The following is a 9535-nucleotide window of genomic DNA, read 5'->3' as shown; positions in this document are numbered from 1 at the left end:
ATAAATATTTTAATCAATTTTCACTATTCAGGGATCCCATGCTATTTGGTAAGCATTCCTTTATCATTAAGGAACAACTAGTGGAAAATTAATTGAAGGGATTATATTTGATAACTTTAAAATTTTGCTTAGGTTGAAATGTACATAATCACATAGACTATGATGAGAGATGAGCTAATAAACAAATCCTTCCATTTTGCCCCTGTTGGTTGAGACTGTTGGAGTGGACACCAACTGCCTTTTCATTTGAAAGAGTCCCCTCCTACGGCTTGTCTGCCCATGACCACAAGGACAATTGTCATCTCAGAGTTGGGCCAGAGACCACTCAATTGTCTCTTTTAACTTTCTCCAAAATAAAAAGAATTTCTTAGAGACCGAAAGTCTTTTCCACTGGATTTTTTTTTAAACTTTATTGAGGTAACAGTGGTTAATAACATAAATTTCAGGTGTGCAACATTACAATTCAATATTTCTGTATTCTATACCATGCTCACTACCATCTGTCATCATATAAGTGATCTCTTTTACCCAGTTTGCTTTCCCCCACCCCCTTCCCCTCTGGTAATCATCATTCTGTTGTCTATATCTATGAGGTTGTTTTACTAGCTCCTTTGTTACTTTTTGTTTTATATTCCACATATTGTATTCTTTAGATAGTGCCTCACTCTTGGATGGAGTAAACAAATTAAGTAATATTCAGAAAATATCAGAACTTTGGGGGGATCTCTAGTGGCTCTTGGATTGAGGAGGGAAGTTTGGAAGGATGGTACATAGCTCTAAAAACCCTCAAGTTTTGTTGCTGTTGGTGGGGACCTGTTCTGAACATGGTCTTCTTTCTTATTTCTTTCTGACAATAAGGATTTACAATCCTGGTTAGTTCTGGACCTTGAAAATGCCAACTTCCTTGCTTTCCAGCATCATCCACCTCTGTTGGTTCTGTCAATATTTCCACAAATGTGAGTGATTCTTCTGTCAATAACAAGTGTTCACCACAAAGGCTGCCATTCCATACTTTGACTTTTTTCCCCACCCAGGCTTTTCCAACAGTTGATCTTTATTTGTTGCATGATAGTTCCATTGGAAGCCTCTCTTGCTCTTCCTAGCCACTGCCTTCTGCTTCCTCAGAAGGTGAGATCTCCCAGCCTGTCCCAACAGCAGCATGGCCCAAAGCTTTGCTGTATTTGGGCACTTCCTCAGGCTCCAGAGTAGAGCTAACCTCTGCCCCAAGTAGCAAAAATAACAAATTGTTTCCAAACATGTTACATGCAATTTGGTGATGAGAGGCATCATGATTATTTACTACATCTATACAACTTCTCATCCCCTTGACAAATGAGAAGGAGAGAAAGGTCAGAACATACCCACAATTCCCACCTCTGTCTCCTGGACCAGGAGCTACAGTTTCTGAGACTCCCTGGAACAGGGCAGGAGGCCTGTGTTTCTAAGAGACCATCTTTTTTGTTGAATATTTTCCCCATGGTTCATCACCAGACAGTTTCAGTTAAGGAAGCCTGGTAGAGTCTCAAATGCATGCTTGCCCTTTCCTTCATCTCTGCTTTACTTGTCTGTTTATATTAGAAACCCATGAGGCATGTCTACCTCCAAACTCTGTGTAGTTCCCACCAATTATGGACGCTCGAAGAACATGGATGATTGATAATGGTGTTAATCTGAGTAATAACAGGCATTTTGGGTGCAGTCTCAAGGAAGCATCTCAGTACCAAGTTGCAGATGCATGTATCCTGCAGAAGAAGAAGGAATGTGGCTAATGGACAACTGCAGAAGTCAGTACCAGAATGGCCCAGCTCAAAATGCTCCTCCTTTAAAAAGCAAAAAGCAAATCAAGAAAGCATACAAATAAGCCCTCACACAAGGTTCAGCATGAAGCTTTTTAATTGAGTATCAGTTGCATGTCAGCTGCTTGAGATTTTAAGTCAAAGGGAGCAAAACAATTTTGTGTGAAGCTGCCAAAACAATGCTTATTTGGAGTTTGCTAAGTGTTTGGCCTCTTTACGTAAGTTATCTAAAGTTAGATATAATTTCCTCATTTTGGTTATGAGGAAACTAAGTTTCTGAGAGGTGGAGTGACTTGCCCAACTCATGTAGTGAGTTATCAAATAATTATCAAAATATAATTATCAAAATAATTCATATTTTGGAGCTCCATTCCCCAGTGTGATGGTATTTGTAGGTTTGGTCTTCATTTAGGTTTAGATGAAGTTTTGTGGATGGGATTAGTGTCCTTTATGTAGGTTATCTAAAATATAAAAGAGCTCCATAATGTCAGGATGCAGTGAGAAGGTGGCCATTGAAAGCCAGGAAGTGGGTCTCATCAGGAACCAAATCTTCCAACACCTTCATCTTGGACTTCCAGCCTTTAGAACTATGATAAGTAAATGTCTGTTGTTTAAGCCACCTAGTTCATGGTATTTTGCTAGAGCACACAGAGCTAAGACACATAGTAAGCATTTATTTCTTGACCTCCAGATTTGCACACAGGTCTGCTGACTGATGCCAATGTCCAGCACCTTGCTATCTGTACCTCATTTATTCTCATCAATGCCCTTGGTTTAGGAAAAAAGTTCTTTTCATGCTAATGTAGAAGGAGCTCACTGCTTTCTTTCCTTCCCCACCACTTTCCCTCACAGGAGGGGGTAGAGAGGGTCTTTGATCAGATTATGGTGAGTAATAGCTTACTGTTATGCTGTGAGAATCATCACTGTCAGCTACAGATATAGTGGCTGCCCTTTTACCTGGGGACAGGTCTCTGAAAAGCAAAAGGCAAAAACTAATGCAGAGGCAAGGAAGGGGAGAGTCCACAAAGAGATGGACTCCATATGCACATCAGAGGAGGACACTCGTGGACCAGGTGATATTGTAAAGCAGAAAGAAATGATTTGCATATTGCCTGGAGCCTGGAAGTTTTTGTGATCATATAATAGTAAGACTTCCTTTTTAGGAATGAACTGTACCATAAGCTTCTCATGATATCATGAGTATAACTTTGGGGTCATACTAGAGAACCACAGAGAAACTTAAATAGGGTCAGGTGTTTTCCTTCTCTAGCTATAACCTCAGAACAGGGCTGGGGTAAGGATTTTACCACCCTGTAGGGAACTAGGTGCCAGATGGACAAAAGTGCAGAGAAGGCAATAGGACTAAGGGCAGGCAAAATAATATAATGTAAATAATAACAAATGTGGATAATATATGTAATAGAAATAAAATACATCAGGCTTACAGCAGATTCCATTGTCCATGGGAGCCTTGTAAACAGAACTGTGTTCCTTGGCACTAGAGGTGCCTTCTGTGGGAAGAAGAGGTTCAACTGAATCTGCTAGAAATGGGCCGAAGTGATGGGCTTAGAGATCCCCTAAGAGTCAGCTATATTCAAAGGATGGTAAGACCTGCGTACATGCCAGTGACTCTAACTAAGAGAAATAACTTCAGATGTTGAGCACAGTGCTCGTGTTCATTAGGTATTCAGTTAATATTAACTTCCTTTATGAGTTGAATTTTGTCCTCTACCAAAAAATATGTTGAAGTCAAACACCCAATGCCCCAGAATTGGATCTTATTTGGGAATAGTGTCATTGGAAATATAATTAGTTAAGATGAGGTTATATAGGAGTAGGGTGGACTTGAACCCAATATGACTGGTAATATTGTAAGAGAACAGATACTGACACAGGAAGGGGAAACCTATGTGATGACAGGGGCAGAGGCTGAAATGCTGCACTGTACGTTAAGGAAGGCCAAAGATTGTCAACAATCATAGAAGCTAGGAGAGGGGAAAAGAAGGATGTTCCTGGTTTCAGAGGGAGAATAGTCCTGCTCATACTTTGATTTTGCGCTTCCAGTCTCCAGAGATGTGTGACAATAAATTTCTGTTGTTTCAAGCCATTCAGTTCATGACCCTTTGTTTGGGTTGCCCTAATAAATGAATATGGCTACTTACTTAACAGTTTCATCTTCCTACCTCAGCCTCAAAGGTAGATGTGCAGGTGCTTTCATGAGATGTGTGTTTAAGGAAAACCTGAATTGTGTTTTCAGATAGTATGAGAGTTAACCACCTAAAGAAACTCTTGGAGAAACAGAAAACAATAAATATTGATAAGGATGCAGAAAAATTACAGCCTGAGTGGTGTTGGTGGGAATGTCAAATGATGATGCAGCTGCTATGGAAAACAGTATGGGTGTTCCTCAAAAAAATTAAAAATAAAATATATTCAGCAATTTCACTTTTGGGTATATATTTAAAAGAACTGAAAGCAGGATTTTGAAGAGATATTTGCATAATTGTGTTCACTGCAGCATTATTCACAACAGCCAACAGGTGGAAACAACCCAAATGTTCACCAATGGATGAATGGATGAATAAAATGTGGCATATAACTACAAAGGAATATTACATAGCTTAAAAAAAGACATCCTGTCACATGTGCCAATGAGTTTCAGTTTTGCAATATGAAAACACTCTAAAGAGCTATTGAGCAGCTGTGTGAGTATACTTAACACTACTGAACTGTATATTTAAAAATATTTAAGATAGTAAACGTAATGTTATGTGTTTATAACTACAATTAAAACATGAACTTAAAAATAAAAAAGAAACCCCTAGAGAGGTTCCAATTTAAAATGAGGAATTCTTTGATCATGTGAATAATTATCTTCTTGGTTTATTTTTGAATCGTACATTAGATTTTTGTAAGGTGATACTTGCTTGTAACTTGGGTGTAGGAGATTCCTTTGGGCAGTGAGGTGTCCCTGAATCTGCGGAAGCTGACCTACCACTCCCTTCCTCTTCATATGGCAAAATAATGTGGAATTGGAGCTCTCTGCCTTATAAGAGGCTAAAGATACACAAGGGGACTCCCACTAACAACCTTTAGAGGCAAACAATTGGACAGAATTGAGGCCACAGGGCAGCCGTTTCATGAAGTCCAGATGTCAGCATTGTAGTCTTGATGCAGTTTCTACATATGATATTGTTACCAAACCAACCCAGTGTGGGGAGTGGGGGGGGGGGGGTCTAACTGCTTGCTGCCTACCAGTCAAATCTCCAAAGATGGAGTTCAGTGGAAAAGAAAGGAATCTTTTATTTAATGGCAACTTTCTGCCTAAAATATCTGAGTAATAAAAGTAAGGGGAAAGGAAAAGTCAGTATGACATTAAAAACTGCTATTTTAATATTTGTCATTACAACTACTACATAGGTTCAAGAACTGAAAAAAACTCAAGGACAAAAATCTGTTCACAGTGCTGACTATTATCACCAAGGTCTTTGGAAATAATGGCAAGTTTCTGCCTCAAAGCTTGCTCCCACTAAGACACCCCCCAAAAAATCACCCTTTCATCCTCTGCCAGTTCACTTCAAGGTTGTGCCAGGGACCTCTTCTCCCACTCAAAAGTATCATGAACATAGGTGGCTTAACTGGTCTCCAGTTTCTGCCAGCTTTAGGCTTCTTTCAGAGTCTGTGCTCCCAGACCTCCACTCACAGGCCTACACTGGCCATTACTGGTAGGTCTGCTGGTCACTATTGACACATGCCCCCTGCACGGGGAGGGGAAAGAGATAATTACCTTTTTGCTTTCTGGTGTCCTCCGTTTCATGTGTGCTGAAAGCCAGTGGGAGTGTCCAGCCTTCCAAACAATGACGGCCAGTGTCAGCCATGTTTGCCTTTGCTCCTCTTCCTACCACCATGCTTAGCAAGGGGGCAAAGTCTCCAGTCACACATGTGCAGCTCAAACCCTTCTCCCATTTCCAGGAGGGTGTCCCCCCCCCATTACAGTATAATAAAAATATGTATTTGGTCTCTGTTCTCAGTTCCTGGCACAGAGCTCCTAAAAACCTGAAATTTCCAGGGTGATAGATGTGTCTTTTATTATTCATAAGAAGCCTGTTCAGAGCACATGAGTTTATGCTAATGAGTGACTCCTGGTGGAGCACCTAGATAGCTTTGGTATTGGGGCTGATTGCCAGATGAAATCAGCCATTTGGTTAGAGGGCTGGAATTTTCAATCCTCTCTCCTCCCCTCCACCTCTGGAAAAGAGGATGGGAGTCAGGTGGAAATTTTCGATTACCAAAGACCAATTATTTTATCATTTGTGCCCATGTATTAAAACCTCAATAAAAACCCCCTAAACAACAGGGTTGGGAGGGTTTCTGGGTTGGTGACCACATGGAGATGCTGGGAGGGTGACGTGCCAGTAACGCATGGGAGCTCTGCATCTCTTCCCCCCACATCTCGCTCTAAGCAACTGTACCATTTGGCTGCTCCTGAGCTGTATCTTTCATAATGTAATTGTAATTGAGAGTAAGTTTTTTAAATCCTGGGAGCTATTTTATCAAATTATAACACTTGAGGAGGGGGCCGAAGGAATTCCTGACATAGCCAATTAGTCAGAAGGATTGGTGGCCCAGACTTATGACTGGTGTCTGAATCAGGGGCAGTCTCGTAAGAAGGAGCCCTTTAACTTTGGGGCCTGATTCCAGTTTCAGGTAGACTGTGTTAGAATGGACCTGAGAGAGGGGCAAGATAGCAGAGGAGTGAAAGCAAGTAACACTGACCACCTCCCAGGACCAATCTGGAATTACAACTAAATTGTGGAGAAATCACCCAGAACAAACAACTGAACAATAGTGAGAGAGAAGACTTATAACCTCAGGCAGACAGAAGAATCAGCTTTAGCACAACATGACTGGTAAGGAGTGCAGTGGAGACTTGAGAAGGCTCCCTGGGCACCCTTGGGCAGCATGCCAGAGGGGTATTTAAATGGCCAGTTGGATCCCCCTGAGAAGAGTGGGGTCTAAACCATAAGCGGGCATCTCCAGCCTACAGCACCAGAGCCCAAAAAGTACACAGAAAACAGCCAGCTGTGAGAAGCAGCAGGGCTGTTCTTTGCCAGAGATGGGTGACTGGAGATGCAAAGAGCCGTTAAATGGATGAACGCATAAATTTTTATTTGCAGACATGTACTCTGTGCTCCGACAAACGAGGTGGCAGAGTGGGCTAGAGAAACCTGGGAGAAATTGGAGAAGGGGGCTTTGGGAGAGAACTGAGGGAAGAGCTGACCAGATCCCGATGCTGACTCTTCCCCAGTATGGCAGCAATCATCTTGCCCAGGCAGACCACTCCCCTGGGTGGGAGCAGAGTGACAGGAAACAATAGCCCCGCCCCAAGGAGGGACTCTGCCCAGTGTGGTGCCTAGGTGGTGCCTATGACTGACTGCTGAGTGCAGCATGACTAGATTAGCAACTGAAGGAGACACAGTTGTAGCCACAGAGAGTAGATTCCCAGAAGTCTTGAGCAGACTGCCTAAGGTCAGGCAGGGTCAACATCTGAGAATCATCAGAGGCAGATCCAGTACGAAAAAACAGTGGTAAATACTAAAGGCTACAGGAACAAAATCCACTGTGGTCTTCTCCATGATTTGTGATATTCTCTTTACTATATAGCTTTTAAACATTCATTTCATGTCCATCAAGTTTGTGCATATTAAGTCATTAGAAGTTATAGTTTATTTCTCTCCTTTCTTATAATAGTCTTAACCTCTAGAGCCTTATTAATACTGGTTAGTTTGCTGTTGATAGTAGGATTGCTGGGGGTAGTTATTTATATGGATGTGGGTTTGTTTCCTGGACTTTGTGGTTTCGTTCTTGTAGCACCTGCACAAAAAACACAAAAGATGTGGTGGGCAGAGTGACCTTTAGTCAACCAGCTGGAGGGTAGAACCCACCAAAGACTGACCAAACAACAATCCAAACACAATTATTTCAAGAGAGCTGACATAAAAGTCATAAAAGACATCCAAAGAGCAGCAAGTCCAGGAGATCAAGGCATCTCCACCACTAAATCTCAAGGGTCTCATACCATAGAAGTTCACACCACGAAGTCAGGAAATCAAGACAGATCAATTTAAGAAGCAGCAGCAAGAAAGAAGAATCTCACAAATAAAGGGAAGACAAAGAAACAACCCCCAGTTGAAGCGAAAGGAAGAAAACCCACAAAGAGAACTAAGTGAAAAAAAAAAACAAGTTAAGTTTCAGATATTGAGTTCAAAACAATGGTTCTAAAGATGCTCAGTGAGCTCAAAGAATATTACCAAAAACTACAGGGAAACTATCAGGAACTCACTGCAAACGATATCAGCATGAAAAAGGACATAGAAACTATCAACAAGAGGCAAGAGGAAAGGAGGAATACAATTTCTGAATTGAAGAACACAGTAGAAGGAATCAAAAGCAGATTAGATCAAGGAGAGGACTGAATCAGTGAGCTGGAGGACAAAGCAGAAATAAAGTCCCAGAAAGAGCAAGAAAATGAAAAAAGACTCAAAAAGAATGAAGAGGCATTTAGGGAAATGCAGGACAACCTGAAAAGTAATAATATCTGTATTATAAGGATACCAGAAGGAGATGAAGAGGAGCAAAGGATAGTCTGAAAAAGTAATGATAGAAAACTTCCCTAACTGGAGGAGAGAAAAAGTCACACAAGTCCAGGAAGCACAGAGGGTCCTATTCAAGCGGAACTCAATGAGGCCCACTCCAAAACACATCATTAAAATGCCAAATATCAAAGACAAACAGAGAATCCTAAAGCAAGCAAGAGCGAAAGAGGTAGTAACATGCACGGAGCCATGATATGGCTAGCAGCTGACTTCTCAACAGAAACACTACAAGCCAGAAGGGAAATGCAAGAAATATTGCAAGTAAAGAAAAACAAAGGCCTGCAACCAAAACTGCTCTACCCAGCAAAGCTCTCAATTAAAATGGAAGGCAAAATAAGGGGTTTCCCAGACAAAAGAAGGCTAAAAGAAATCACCTCCATCAAAGCAGCACTGCAAGATATGCTAAAGGGACTGCTTTAAGAAGATGAAGTAAAAAAGTAAGAAAGAGAGGAACAGAGGTACAAATAAAAAAAATGCATAAGGACTTATCAATAAAACTTTAAATGTAAATGGATGAAATGCCCCAATCAAAGGACATAAGATAGCTGAATGAATAAGAAACCATGACTCACATATATGCTGCCTACAAGAGACCCACCTCAGAATAAAGGACCTACAATGACTGAAAGTAAAGCGATGGAAAAAAATATCCCAAGGAAATGGACAGGAAAAAGAGCCAGGGTAGCAATACTCCTATCAGACAACATAGATTTCCAAACAAAGGCCATTAAAAGAGATACAGAAAGACACTTCATAATACTGAAAGGAGGAATCGATCAAGAAGACATAAACATTGTAAAGCATTATATGCATCCAACACAGGAGCACCCAAATATATAAGGAAATTCTTGGAGGACTTCAAGAAAGATATAGAGAGCAACACAGTGATAGTAGGGGATTTTAACACCCCACTGTCAAAATGGATAGATCTTCCAAATAAAACATCAACAAGGATATTGTGGAAATGAATGATGCATTAGATCGAATGGACTTAACTGATATATATAGAACCTTTCATCCCAAAGAAGCAAATTACATATTCTTTTTAAATGTACATGGACAGTTTCAAAGATAGACCTCATG

The sequence above is a fragment of the Pteronotus mesoamericanus genome, unplaced genomic scaffold (genome assembly GCF_021234165.1).
Source record: "Pteronotus mesoamericanus isolate MK-2021 breed Mesoamerican mustached bat unplaced genomic scaffold, CSHL_Meso_final contig_94, whole genome shotgun sequence".
NCBI classification, from domain to species: Eukaryota; Metazoa; Chordata; class Mammalia; order Chiroptera; family Mormoopidae; genus Pteronotus; species Pteronotus mesoamericanus.
Note: the sequence above shows the minus strand (reverse complement) of the source record.